Source organism: Tyto alba, unplaced genomic scaffold, assembly GCF_018691265.1.
Source record: "Tyto alba isolate M040663 unplaced genomic scaffold, T.alba_DEE_v4.0 Super-Scaffold_23, whole genome shotgun sequence".
NCBI lineage: Eukaryota > Metazoa > Chordata > Aves > Strigiformes > Tytonidae > Tyto > Tyto alba.
The window spans coordinates 20,607,366-20,622,795 of NW_024881297.1; the positions used below are offsets into that span (position 1 = coordinate 20,607,366).

At 42.4% G+C, this 15,430-nt stretch overlaps 1 long non-coding RNA gene across 1 annotated transcript; it reads right to left on the minus strand.

The window, feature by feature from the left end:
* Positions 1-620: 620 nt before the first annotated feature.
* On the minus strand, positions 621-15,179 carry LOC122153765. Its single transcript, XR_006165640.1, has 3 exons — positions 15,169-15,179; positions 13,958-13,960; positions 621-690 (listed from the first exon to the last, which is right to left on the minus strand). It is a non-coding gene; the product is annotated as an uncharacterized LOC122153765 (long non-coding RNA).
* Between the last annotated feature and the right edge of the window lie 251 nt (positions 15,180-15,430).

Consider the following 15,430-nt stretch of genomic DNA (forward strand, 5'->3'; position numbering starts at 1 on the left):
TATAGTGTTATTGGAGAAACTTTGCTTGTGTGAGTAATACTACCGGCTTTAAAGAAAGGAGAACACAATAAAGAAAACATATTTGCATTGAGGTGCTCTCTGAGCATAGATGTCTATCACTGGTGGTGATCATCATCTTAGACCCTAGACCCTGGTGGCTGCATGGCAAAACTGCTGTCAGGGTGATTTGGGGATGCACAGTTGGCTGACAGCTAGTCATTGGCATAATTTCAGGGACATTGTTGGCTGTTGTCCTCAGAAGTTTTATTACAAATCAGCAGTGCTGACTGACTATAAAACATTAATTCAGTTTGTGTAGCTAATTAACAAGTAACAGCCAAATAATCATTGTGACAGCTGACTCGTAACTCCCTGAAACAGGGTCTGAGATAAACAGCCTGAGAAGAACAGGGACTGAGAAAAACAGCCTGAGAAAGAGAGGAGGGATGGGAGGGAGAAAAGACCTTTTGGGCTGAGGAATGCATCAAACACTCAGAGGTAATGAAACCATAGTCATGGGGTGAATAACGTGGAGTCTGGAGCTGATAAGGAGGTCTGATTAGCACAGGATGCAGCTGGAAGAGGGAGTCTCATGAAGGCAGGACAGCTCTGCTCTGGTGCATCATGTAAAGTTTCAAGGGCCATCTGTCCAGTGAATGACCTTTGCATCATTATCCACAAAATGCATCCCTGAATATGCTAATGAAGATTAACAAGATCATGCTAATTTTGTCATCCGTGAAGCACCTTACCTCTTCCCATACACGTAACATGTAGGTATGTGGTTCTGCCTAGGGGATGGACCTGCTATATCCTTTGGTTGCGCATCCAGAAATTACTAGTCCTGATATATATTTTTATTACAGATGAATAATCAGTCCCTTTTAGTCCATGAGTAATTCACAGTATTTAATTTGTTCCTTTGTTATATTCTAAATATTTTATTTCATTAGCCATTGCAAGGTGTTTCTGCATGCTCTAACTCTCTCCTCCATCTCTTCAAGGGACATGATGCTCTGATGCTATGAACACTAAAAAATGAAGTGTCCCAGCTTCTGTGCAATGCAAGAGGTCAGATGAGATACTGATATTTAAAAAAAAAAATCTCATATTTTGGCATGAATGACTACTGATACTTGGTAGCACTCCTGATGTTTAGGAGTATATGGCATTAGACACCATCATTTTCAGTAGAAACTTATAGTTATCTTATCTCCTTGGGAAACATGGACTCTTCACTCAGCTGCCTAAAGGAGCAGCAGCCGCATTCACACTCCAGTCCCTTCCCAGACCTTTAGAGGTGTGATTAAATCAGAGATCTTCAGAGCACACAGACGAACCCTTGTCTTCACCCCTATCTCTCCCTGAGATAAGTCACAGCTACAGCTGCTGCAGCTCTTCTGATGCATTTCCACAGTTCAGCCATGTTTTGTTGAGACTGAGCCTCAGAGAAAATGTTTTCTGCATCTGTGGCCAGTCAGGGTTAGGTATGCCAGGTCCTGGGCTACATAACCTGAGCTATCAGAGCAAGGGTCCTCCTGTGGTACCAGAGACATGAAATAAGCCCTGTGGGTGTCCAAGGTAGGACATCAGAGGTTAGGATGTGCAGCCACATTTGCTCTTAATGGGTTTTCTACAGTTAGATTCCTTCTCCAGGAAACTCCCCTCCCTCAAAACAGACAAGCTACCAGGATCTCCATCTCTCAGAGGTATACCCAGCTGGCCTCTGTCATGGTGGACAGTGACAAGACAACATCTGTTAGACAACAGGGTTTCTCCAAATCACTGTAGACTTCTCACTCTTCATTTCCTGCCATACTGCAACTCAGGGACAGCACATGGGGTTGGGCTGCCAAGGCAGCCATCACCTCCTACAGTCTTTAGCAACAGTGATCATATCTGTATTATGTCAGGACCAGATGGAACTGGGGTACATTTGCTGCCTGTTCAATTCTGAAGTACATGTTTATCATACTGGTTGAAATGAAATTTTGGCTGAGGGCTGATTGTGCTAAAGGTAATTAGCACATCACAATGCTGCAGTGGCAGCTAGGAAGGCAAGCAAAGATACCCTAGTAGATGAGGAGCCTACAATTCTCTTGCAGAATAGGATGAGCATATTTTCCTTCCCACAGAGTGTTCTGAGTTTAAAATGTAGCTAGCCAAGTGTATCTAATTTTGTGCTGCTCATTTTTCTTTTGTTTTTATTAAGGTGCTCATAAATTACAAAACATGTAAAGTAACTCCCCATAGTTTTTGATGTGGCTTACATGAAGGTGACAGTGCTGTTTAGAGTATTTGCTACATGCTTACTGTGTTTTGATGCTTGGAGGCTTGGTATTTCCCAGGCCCATCTGTGCTCCCTAGCTCTCTTTCCTCCCAGCACTCAACCAGCTCTGCTGAGCTGCTGGCTGTGTCTAGGGACATTATTTCATCCTGTGTTTTAATATAACATCACACTCTTCAGCTTGTTGTGTAAAAGCATCGGCTTTGTTATGGCATAATCCCTCTTTATGTTGAATTTGGAAGTACTTTTTCAAGAGGAGTTAAAGTCAGAGGCTGTGCCTGTGACATTCCAAGATCTAGGCCAGGCTTCTCACATAGGTTTACCAACCCTCATTCACAGCTGCCTTGTCTCCAAGGTAGTGTCCCCTCTGGCTGGGTAACCAAGTATATCCCTGTGGCAAACGCAGAACGTATCTTGGGGTGGTAGACGGGGTCTCATTCTATGCCCTTCTCTATGCTATGGGCACCACCTTCCCCCACCTTTCCTCCAGTGCTCTTGCTGATGGCAGTGCTAGCATAGGTAGGGCTCTGGGGTGTTGCTCCACCTTTCTCTGCTGGGGCAGGTGATGGGAGCCACCTTAAAGGTGATCTGGTTATAAGGGGAACAATACTGAACACATAGAAGAGTCTGCTGAAATACTGAAAAAGCACCTGCCAGCCTGGAAACTCAGCCTATGAACCAGAAACATCCTTGAAAAGTGTAGCTGCCATCTTTCAAGTGCAGCTGGCTACCTAAAAAATGGAAACACCCTGAGATACCATGGATAATTGCAAAACTGAAATTGTAACAGCTACTTATCTTCTGGAAAGATTATATTTAATCTGGAAGAGAGGGGAAAATACCCTGAGAAAGTAGAGATCAGTACCTGCCATTGGCTGTTCTGAGAAATCAGGGAATCTGGAAAAGTAAAAATTGGTCTGAGACTAAAAAACATCCTCTATTTGCCACTGCAGGTTGAGGTGTCCTGCACCCCCTTATGTCTCTGAAATAAAAATTATTAGCTTTCTGCATAAATGAAGTGTCTAAGATCTCCCCCTGAATGAACTTTTCTATGAGATCTCCTAGACAAGATATTAGACCTTTACCAAGGATGCTTGGCTGACTCTGGACTGTGTAACAGATCATCTTTCAAGTGAGACTGTCCATCATTGATTTTGACCCCATTCCTGGGAACTGTTTGGTGAGCACTGTACTGGTACTGTTTTTAATAAACTATGTATATATATATATGCATACAGGTAATTGATCATAAATGTATGTGCTTCTTTACTAGTAGTAATTTTGTAGTAAAATACATACTCGCTGCTACTTGGAAATATACATATACTTGCTTTTCTGACAGCAATTTGAGTAACTTGATATGTATTAGTTTTATTAATCATAAGTACATTTGCTTTACTAATAAACTGTAGCAATTTGTAATAAAGGAAGTAGAAAATATAGCTTCTATGTACTTGTGTGTTACGGAAACCTGCTAACCCAATATAGCAACCTTTATACACCCACAGGCTTAGTAACCCTCTAGGTCATGACAGTAGCACAAGTTGACAGAATAGCTGAAGATGTTGATGCTTTCCCAAGCCCTGTTAGCACTAGAGCTCAATACAGGAGAAGGTGGCATCTTGTGCATGTCTAGCATGGACTAGTTTCCCCTGTCAATAGGTGTCTGGTTCTGCCCATGCCAAGTTGCTAGAAACCACAGACAGGCTAAATCAGGCAGAGCAGGCCTCCATAGAGGTGGGTGTTCAAAGAAAAAAGGGTATCTGGGGAAAGAAGGGAACAATGTTTCAGCTCAGGAAATGGGGTCAACACATCAGTTTGAAAATGCACTTGCCACCAAAACAGTCTGAAGACATGAGAGTGACTGAGACCAACCAGGACCCAGAGCTGTGTCTGTCCACTGCTGCCTGGAGTGTGAGCTGGCAGATACATTGCAATAACAACTCTTTTCTTCCTCATGCTATCATGTAGATGACTTAGGGCTCTTTCTTCCTCTGTATGAAAATATCCCTGTCTTCAAATCACCTCCCACTGCAGTGAATCAAGGAAAGGGAAAGAGGAACAAGGGTGTTTTCCACTGTTCATTTCCTCCTCTTTGGTATCTTCATCCCTAGCTCTTCCTCTTTGAGAATCTTACACTACCATTGTTGTCCCCAAAAGGGGGTTCTTCACCTGGTGTGCAAAGATCCAATTAAATACAAATATCTCAACTCTGTAATATTACAGTTCTGTGCAGAAAAGGGTCTTAAGCATCCAAAGTGGCCAGCACACTGACTTAAACACACGCCTCTATACATAATTGTTGGTTAGTATTTTATCAGGATATCATCTATTGACTAATGTTATTCCTCACTTTCATTTAAAGCCACAATATCTACCTAGTAATGGACACGTGCTCAGAGGATGAAGAGCTTCATGAAGAGGTGGGTAACTTAAATTATAGGAGTGTGGGTTTCATATTATAATGAGCTAAGGTTACCTAAAATACACAGAAATAGGGACTTTCCACAGCATGGTTTCAGATCACCATTCTGTTGGTAATAAAACTTGACAGTACAATAGTTCTACCCTAGAACTAAAGCACCATAAATTCGTTTATAGCAATAGTGATCCTGGTTACAAAACAAAACTTAGATTCTGAGCTGCAGATCATACAAGAAACATTGACTTTTTGTCTTTTGTTAAATTTTTGCTCTTTTATCCTTTTACAACACCATCTCTCCCATTGGTTCTGCTGCTTCAACAGGTGGATGTGTTGGAAAGCTCTAGATGTGATAGATACAAGGAATATATCAGGATCTTCGTGCAAAAAAAAAAAAAAAGCAAAGGGGAAGAGGGAAAAATATAAGAGATTTCCTTTTTCCAGTAAAGGCCTTAAGGAGCAGTAAGAAGTCTCCTTGCTTTTGTTGGAATCAGCACTCCCATGGCAAGTGGGATCAGGAGTGTCACACTAGGCAGCGGGCAGATGTTCAGACAGCCATGGTCCTTGATCTTTCTTGCCACATTATCCATAACCCCATCTGTCTTGCCACAGGGGTGCTAAAACACTAACACCACCCTCGCCTGAGTGAGCATCACCTCTAGCAGCTTGGGAAAACCTCATCCATGTGTTGTGGAATGAAAAGAGCACTAGACAGGGAGGCTTTAAAAGGAAAGTTACAGAATTGAGCTCTGCCATCGAGTGTCTATTCCAGGCACACCTCCCTTCTCCTGGGTGGATGTGGACAGTCAGGGTGAACTTTTGTCAGTCATTTGCCCAAAGATTAGTGCAGCAATACAAGGCAATGAATCTGGTTTAATAGGATTGAGACTTGTTCCGTTTACAGACCAATATGGTTTGAAAATTATCCCTCAGTGGATCCCTACAGAAATATGATTATTTGATTTATGCCGGCCATGTATCTCTGGCCAAACCAGTGGTGGATGGACTTTGTTTTACACCAGTGTAAAAGAAAGAACAAGAAGATCTGTTATTTAGCCACTAGAGTCTAAGGTTTTATTAATTGCAGAAATATTTATTCTGAAGCAAAGTTTATATAGCAACTCATTCCCTGAGGTGAAGCAAAGTGGTTTAGTTAATCTCTGTTGTAATGTACACATGGTAAATTTCATGGAAGCCCTAAACATAATTTAGAGATTACATCATGCTGTCATTTTGTTTCTTTCGTGAAACTAATATTTAAAATATTTGTATAATATATCCTTAGGACTCAAAAGGCAGTATAGCCTTACAAAATGCATGGCCAGATTTGTTTTCACATGAAATGTCTGCCTGCAGTTCAGTTCTTTGATCTTTGCTGTATAGAAAAAAGGTTCAGGCCCAGATGACTGTGGTTGAGGGTTACTAGAACCCTTTACCCTTTCAATACTTAACCTTGAGGAACTGCATTGCATGACTTATTTTCAAGATGAGGCAGGTGATCAAATCCTCAGGCATATTAGTTTTTTGTTAGATGCCATTGACCTGGTAAATTATTTTTAGAACTTTTGCTTTTCAGAGATGTTCCTTTTCTGCATTTGAAAGTGGATACAGTTGGCTTTTCAGAGATGTTCCTTTTCTGCATTTGAAAGTGGATACAGTTGTGGGAAGAGATACTGCACAAAGCAAAGCTGGATTAGCTGGTAAACCTGTTTGCATGTACACATGCATAGATCACATCTCATAGCTGTGTGTGGCTGTGTGCTGATGCAAACAAAAATGCTCCAAGCATGCTGTCCAGCTCAACTTGCTGTTTTATTTCTAGTTGTCAGACTACTTGAATTCTGTGCCATGTCTTAGGTACAAGAGTGTGCATCATTCCTGCTGTGGGTGCAGAGGACATAGATGGTGCTGGCAGGTGAGTTGATGCTACTTTAGCTGCCAGGACTATGTGACAACCTGTGAGCAACTAATTGACCACTCACTGAACTACAGATTTAATTTTGTAGGTGTTCATTTTCTAGTAGACATTGTTTTTCCATACTGAATGTGAAATCAAAGCTGGATAGATGCAAATTTTTTACTGCCTTTAGGGAAAAAACATGGATTTGTATGAACATTGATTACATGGATCTGCTCCTTATTTTTATCATAGTCTCATCCAGCTGGTTAAAGGGATTTGCAGCTTGTTATTCGGTAGAAGAATCCAGTCACATCTGGATTATCATACAAAGAACCTGAAATTGAACTGAAGATGGCATTAATGTCCCAAGAGTCCCATAATTCAGGCTCAAGAACCGAGATAAATTCAGCACCACAAACTAGCAGACTCCAACAGATTTTTTCAGTTTAGAACTGGTGCAAAAATGCTCCCCTTTCTGATGAATTCCTATTATCTTAGTGTGCCTTCCACTTTTGCATCACCTTGTCTTTTCTACCATTGTAGGCTGTGGGTGGGCAAAAGCAGAAGAATCCTAGTAGTGTGACCTTAAGACAGCTAATGTTATTTCCATTATACTCCATCACTCAGTGCAAGATTCCTGTTCAATATAAATAAAGATGGTCTGGGAATCATCACTTGAATAACTTAAAGTTCAAGCATTAACCTCAGTGGCTAGTCTGTGTTTCAGTCTGAGTAATTATGTACTCATAACACATGGTGTCATTTCAGTAGACTATGATAGTATCCTGTTATTGCAATGACAAGAAATGTAACACTAATGTAATGCAAGATCCTGTTGCACAGCTGTTGCAGAAACTCTCAAACAACAGTAACAGTAAAATTTTTCAGCACAATTAACCAACACTCTGCAAACACACACGAGAGGGGAGCAAAACTATAACCACAAACTTAGGGCTTAACAGCAACCCAAAATGCTCGCTCACTCACATAAAAGGACTTTCAACTTCAAGGAATTTTAGGGCAGGGTCTGAACTCATAGGAACCTCAAGAAGTTTCCTTGAGCAATGGCCTAACCCCAGGGGAGAGCCCTTACCTGCAATACCCTGCTCCAGGAGGAACTAGCTCAAAATGGTGCCCTCAGAGGACCCAATTTATAACCAAGCAGGACTTGACATATGGTCAATACCAGCCCCTGTTGGCCAAGGGCCCCAACTGCCATAATAGCCTGAAAACAAGGGCACAGGGACAACTCAACAGCCAGGAAGCCCCATTTTCCCCAGGCAGATGCACCTGACACAATCCACCCTGTGACCACAGCCATGATTCAGCTGGTTTCCTTCAAGTGCTGGTACAGTCACCTTTTGCCTCCAAGGTTAAAAGGGAGTTCAGTCCCAGTGAGTTTCAATGCTCCTTGTGGATCATCATTCCTAAATAATTATACATATCAATCTCAAAAAAACCCCATACTCTAACAAAGACTTCACAACTTATACATTAATACAATCTATTGTAACCAAAATTGAAGAAAACTAACCATTCTACTAACAAGGAAGATTCAAATATATCCAATCAATCAATATTTAATACAATAACAATTGACTTCAAATATCTCACCAAGTTCTTCATTCATTTAAAGTGGCATTAACACAGTCAGGACAAAAATATTTTTCCCCCCTTAGTAACACCAAGACCAATCACAATCTTCCAAAAGATTCCAAGTTCACAAAACTCATTTGCCACCATGTTATCATCCAAGTGGGTCACCATCACCATTGCCAACAGGGGTGCCAAAACCATTTTTTTTTTTTTTTCCAAAAGAAAATCCTAAAACCCCCCAAACTAGGCCTTGGATTAAAACCAGGCATCAAGTCAAGAGTCAGGGATTATCCATTGGGCACTAATACAGTGACTTCTTCCACCATTATCTAGGGCCTCCCAAGCATGTAACTCTCTAGGTTTTACTAGGATCATAGGTACAATGACAGTCAAATGTAACTTTGCCATAGCAGGTTGGCCTACACATTTACAATGGGAACTGGCCCTTGTGATTGTCAAATATAGAAGTATCATCAACAAATAACCTCATAGGGTAAAATGACACAGGCCAGCCCTAGAACCAACACTCATAATAGAGATCCATTTTCACTGAGTGACCTCATTTAATATGTGGCCACTCAGCCAACTAATCCCAGTCTTTATCACTATCAACTACCCTAAATTTGGGCCAGATGATCTACCTGTTGATTCCATCACATAGCAGGGGTCCCATTCCTTGAATGGCCCTTTACCCACCCCCCACCTGTAAGGGGCATGATCTACCTATTTCTAACAATCATTGCCAGTCCTCAGCTCTCCAAACCCTTGTACAGCACACTTCCTACTGATGAGATTCCCACTGGCATATCCACTCTGTAGCAGCCTTGTAAATTGCACAGGAGTCAGCAGAAATCAGTGGCACCATTCTCTGCCACCAACACGAGGGCACCTAACTCCCTCACTTGCGCACTACCTTCCTCCTCTATGATCATTTTACCAGCACCAACTGACAAAACTAATGCTTTATATTGCCATTTTAATCCCACTCAACAGGCAGATGCATCAGTAAACCATACTCCTTGTGTATCTGAATCTGCAAACAGTTCAGGTACCTCCTTGATTGGGGAAGGTTTATAAGGTTGGTCTAACAAGACCAAATCTGGACTTACAGGCTGTCGGAGTTTAGAAATTTTAACTGGACTCTCTCAATTGCAGTAACCTATTCCCTCTAAATAAGCATACCACTTACATACTGTGGCCTTCTGGGCAATCCTCTTGAAAGGAGGTGTTTCCTTAAGAATTTAACTTAAAAAATGGCCCTGTACTACAGTATTCTACACAGTACCTAACTTCTCTGCTTCCTTAACTGCCTAGTGAGAGGATTCCCTTCTCCCACTCTAAATATTGCTGTTCATTTTCTTTAAATGAGGTAGAAAGTAACAAAGGTCTAGCTGGTCTCCATGGTCCCTTCTGAAATATACCACAATAAGAGGCATGTTCAGCAAATCCCCACTCCACCCTCAATGGATCCTGTGGGTACAAAGGCCCCAAACTCTGATAGGTCTTAAGTTTATCCTTCAAAATATTCAAGGCTTCTGTTCGCTGTATGTAACCAACACATTGGTGTTAGACTATTTTTTCCAAAGCAGATCATATAAGGGACAAGCAATCACTTAAAAGCCCTGGTATATGCTTTCTTCAATAACCCAATGTCCCTAGCAACTGCTATAATTCTGCCTTATTACCTGGAATTTGCTCCTTTTCAATAACTAGTAAAGTATCACCAGAGACCACAGCTACTCCAGCCACCCACCACCTAGAAATTTAATCTCTTGCCCATAACCCTGACATTTGGAGGGTAGAATATCTAGCCCATTCTTAGTTAACAGATCCCAAATGTTTTCAGACACTTGTCCTACCTGTTCTTTAGTATCTCCACCAACCAAGATGTCAGATATCTATATACTGAGATATATATGGAAATCACTTCCACTGCATCGAGAAGTTTGGCCAAAACATGAGCAATAGTAGGGGAATGTTTATATCCTTGTGGGAGTTGATTAAAAGGTATATTGTGTCCCTTCCTAGGTAAAGGCAAACTGAGGTTTATCCTCATCCCTCAGGGGAATCATAAAAAACACATCTTTAACATATAAAGCAGCCATCCATGGATGAGCAGCTGCCTGTATTGATGATATTGATGTCATATTCAGGACAGCAGCTGTTAAAGGTGGGGTGTTACTATTTAATCTTCAGTAATCAATTGTTAGCTGCCATCTTCCATCTGGTTTACAGACTGGCCAAACTGGAGAATTAAGGAGAATGTGTACTACTTATGTCCCTTCTCAAGATCATTAATTACCTCTAAAATACTGTTTAGCAACTGTTGGCAACTGATATTGAGACACACAGGTTACCTTAGATTGTGGTAATAAAGGAGCAGCCTGCAAAATTCTTATGTGAGTCACCCTTGTCCCCCTACCTCCAAAACTCCACACTCTGCCATGCAGTAAACACTATTGTTTACCTGCCAACACAAACCCTTATAATGGCTTAAAACCACATCCACAGCTATCATCCTCTTTTTCCCCTGATGACTCTCTCAGTTCCCCTCCCGATGTCACAAAAGGGTTAAGTTTCCCTTCCTGAGGAAGTAGTTATCGGCATTTTCCTTTATTCTCGGGTTTTCCCCTCCATCAATTCCACCAATTTCCGAATGCTGTCAGTGGACTGTCCATGTAACATTGCTCGGGGTGCCTCCAATGCCAGCGCCTTCCTCCAAAGATCATCCCTTCCCAAATCGCAAGGTCGACTCGACCCATCCCGGGGCGGTTCAGGCTCCCTGCCAGGAGGCTGCTCGGGGTGGAGTTTCCGACTAATTTGCCGAAACCTCCGATTTCCGCCCACGCCACCACGCGTGTCAGTCCGTCCCGTCTCACACACACCCCACACCCCACCCCACCCTCCAGCAACCAGATCACGTAACGCTTCCGTCCACATTAACACGTGCAAGAGGGATCGGAGGGTTTCGCGGGTTACGTTCAATAGCCCTTTGCACCCTTTCCCTGAGGAAATGGGCATGTATCTTTAAAACACCCAGGAGTCCTCCAAAAAGAGGTCTCAGGTGGTGGCTGGGGTCCCACCGGCGCGGCAACCGGTATTCCGCACCGCCCCCTCAATACAAGCAGCCTTTCGCCACCCCTCCGACAATCCCTTCACCTTTAGAGTAACGGGTTCCCCCCTCTCCTTAGTGTCCACACCCCCGGCCCGGTTAAGCCACTCGAGATCTTAACGACTGGTTACCCGCTGGCCCACCGCTTAACACTCCGGGATCCCCAAACCCTCCCACCTCGTCGTCACTCAACAGAATTCAATCCCCACCCCCCACCCCCCCCCCCCGTTAAAGAAACCCTCCACAAATACTCGGTTTCTGTTTCACCCGGTTTACGCGAAAACTTAACCCGAAGTTCACTAAACTCAGGTCCTGTCCAGGGGGTCGTACGGACGGTGGTTCGGGGATTCCTGCCTTGTGGACCCATATGTCTTTCCGTTTTAATGAGGGGTCGCACATTTCGCTCCTCCAACTCCTCTCTTTCCTCCAAACTTCTTTCATCAGACTCTCCCCAGGTGTCCCCATCCCACTCCTCAAGATCTACACTTGTAATCAACTTTCGAATTTAGGCAATACTGGGGGATTTTATTGCTCGTGAAAACATAATTTCAATTTTTTTGTTCCAATAACCACCTCCTCTCTTTCTCGTAAGGATTCTTCCCTCAGAAAATCAATTTCCAATCGTTTATTTAAATTCACTTTCTTCATCACTACAAAATAATCCTGCACCTGAATCAAACAGACGCCTAAAAAGGCGCACATATCTCCTTCATTTCCGCGGCTCTGTTCCAGCTTTCTCACAACTGCCACTGGATCAAACAGCTTCTCCTTCGCCCACTGTACACCTGAGGGAGAAGGGACACAGCCATGCCTCTGCAGGAACTCCTCTATCGACACCCTGCCAACCACGCTAGTTAAAATGCCGGGGAAACTCTCAAATAAACAAATAACATTTAAAATGAAGTTTTATTTCTCGGCATAAATCACCAGCACTCCGCAAACCACAAACAGCAGGTTCACACGTCCGAGAGAGGAGAACAAAACTATCACCACACGACCTCCTAGGGCTTAACGACAACCCAAATCACTCACATAAAAATAAATAAATAGGAATCTCAACCTTGAGGAACTTCTTAGGGCAGGGTCCCAACCCGTAAGAGCATCAAGAAGCTTCCTTGGGCAGTGTCCCAACCCCACGGGAGAACCCTTACCTGCAATACCCTGCTCCAGGAGGGACTAGCTCAAAATGGCGCCCTTAGGGGACAACCCCCCCCCCCCCCCCCCCCCCCATTTATACCCAAGCGGGACCTGACCTGTGGCCAATGCCAGCCCCTATTGGCTGAGGGCTCCAACTGCCGTAACGGCCTGAGAGCGAGAGCACGGGGACGGCCCAACAGCCGGGAAACAACGCAGCAGGTGATGGAAAAAAAAAAACCAAACCAAAACAAAAAACAAAACAACAAACAAGCACCTTTTTTTCATTGCCTGGGAAGTTGAAGAATCGTGTAACTCTGGGAAAAGCCAATGCAAAGTGGCTGTGAGATATGAGTATTTTAAGTCAGCAGACTTTGGAATGGCTTTGTGACAACAAGAGAGGGTGCTTCGAATAGAAACATTTGAGATACTTGAAATATGCTTGTTAGGTACTCTAGTCAGAGTTCACAGAGTGCCCAGTGTCCTCCAGCCCCTTCCAGAACTTCAAGGACTGAATTTCATGTCAGTGCAGATTACCAGGCACTCTGGGGATTTTGTGGCGTTGTCAGAGAAAGGAGGACTACACTGTGAGTGCCATCAAGGATTAGTATGTGAATATAGCTGAGCGTTTCAACAACTGGGGCTCTTTAAATTAATTTTTCAAATAGCTAGGTGTTAGCTACATTTCCACTAGTTCTTGCCACATGGGAGTTACTATGTGGCATCAGATATCCCAAAACAAAGCAAAGGTGCTTCTAGCTCCTGCAGTGTGGAACACAGCTGCACTGCACCAAACATGCTGCAGTGAATTTGTGCTTGGACAGTGGGAGTGCACAGAGATTTAGGAGAGCCACTCAATGTCTTAAGTGCTTTCCCACTCCCCCTGAAGCTTTCAAGGTCCTTTCAGCATTCAGTTTTAATGCTAAGTAGCACAAGAAGATACATTACTAGATCTCATAGATGGTCAAACTGATAAAACTTCCACAAAAGTCACATGGAAGTAGGTAACCAGGAACAGGAATTTGGCAGTACAACAGGGCAAATTCATAAAGCTATGAATTTTGGATGTTCTGCTGGAAAACTAAGGCCATCTTTACAGGCTTCTGGGCTATTCCTAGAGAGACCAGAGTTATTCACTACTTTAATATATGTCCCAAAAGACCAAAGTGACATTTAAAGTCACTCAGATTACTCTTATATTTTTTCTTTCTGCTATTTCCTCAAACTCTCAATTTCCAGTATAGTGAAGGAAAGTAATAAAAGAGAATAATGACCATGGAGTAAATGACTGAAAAGTCATGTTGCTAGTTTCTGCATTTCCATATGCATATCTGTGGCTCACCTGTAAAACGGCTCTCAAGTACTGCTGTCATTTGCGGCAGCAGCAGCATAGAGCATATACCCACATACAGGAAATACAAAGGGAGTAGTTCAGAGATCAGTTTGTGCCCATTGCCCCTTCAATCCTTCATTGCCTGCCCACTGCCTTGGTAGTCTGCCTGCTACTAACTCCTCTGGTTTTTGAGCTCCCAGATAAAAAGGTGCTAACTGTAGTCACATTTGGACTCCATGTTATGACGCAACCACATTCTCACCCTCTGCCATGGTGTCTGCAGGAGAGAAAGCCAGCATGGAAGAGCATTGTGGAACTTCCTGGCCATGCTGCAATCTCAATGTCTGCAGAATAGGGCCCAAAGGTTACCTTGCAGCCACAGCAAATTGTAGCTAGTTATCAGAGGAGTTATTTTCAAGAACAGGTACTTTTATAGGACCATGTTATCCATCATGAGGGTTATATACTTGAAAATAAGTACATTTCCTTACGTTTCCTAAGTTTGTAAAATTTGGTCTTGAAATAAAACCATCTTGTGATTTTTTTTTTTTTTAACTGTTCTTGAGGTATATTGATTATGCTCCTGTCGGGAACTTCTATTTAAATAGATGGATGTCTAGAAGATGGTATGTAACCAACACATTGGTCTTAGACTTACTTGTGCCTCTGCAGTTTGTGAAGTACAGTTTTTTTTCCAGTAAATTTTGGATTTTGCCTCAGGATTTTGAGAGGCACATTGATCACTGAACTCAAATATGAATGCATTTCTTATATTGCCTTGCATAAGAATGTGGTTTTTATTAATGGCATCTAAGCATATGTTTATTTTCCTCTGTGATCACTTCAGCTACATTAGCAGCAAGCTGAAGCATGTATTTCTCATCCTTGGCTCTTCTCTAGAAGTTCACAACATACAGCTGGTTTCCCCCATTCACAGATTACTGTTGACTATTGGTGTGTTCAGAACATCTGACCATGTGGAAACAAGACAGGGGGGAGCATGTCACTTTCTTACAATACTGGAGGCAACTAAAAATCTCTCCACAAAATATTTAAGTTCATTATTAGAGAAAGAGACTGTCACACTATTTTATCACAGTGGACACTGAAAATGAGCCTTCTTGGTGATAAACGTGCTTAATAGACAGTCTCTCCTAGCACAAGAAACAATTTGTTGCTATGAATGTCATATTTGGATCTAATAAAAGATGGTGCCAACTGCTACTAAAAGAATGATCTTGAGGACACACACAATTCAGTAAATCGAACTGCATTGCCTGAAAGTTGGCTAGTGGTCTCAGGTGCGTAACTCTGAAACATGGAGTCTAGATTGTTTCTAGCTCAGGTTTTAACCAATGCTTTATTTAAAGAAATGAATAAGCACATTTGAGACTTATAGTTCTCTGTAGAAGGAGAAAAAAGTATTACCGATATCTTATTTCCACTGATGCATGGTGTTATCTAAGAGCTTCCCAGCTAATTTTTGCTATGTAGGACCACTCTTTATACTTAGCTTTTTGATAATTTCCTTTACATTTTCTAGACTAATTGATACATCAATGAAAAAAGGGCATTTGCTGGCTCACCCCATCTGTCTGGATACTAATTTGCTGTATTCAGTGTGGCGAACTGTACATTTAAATTTA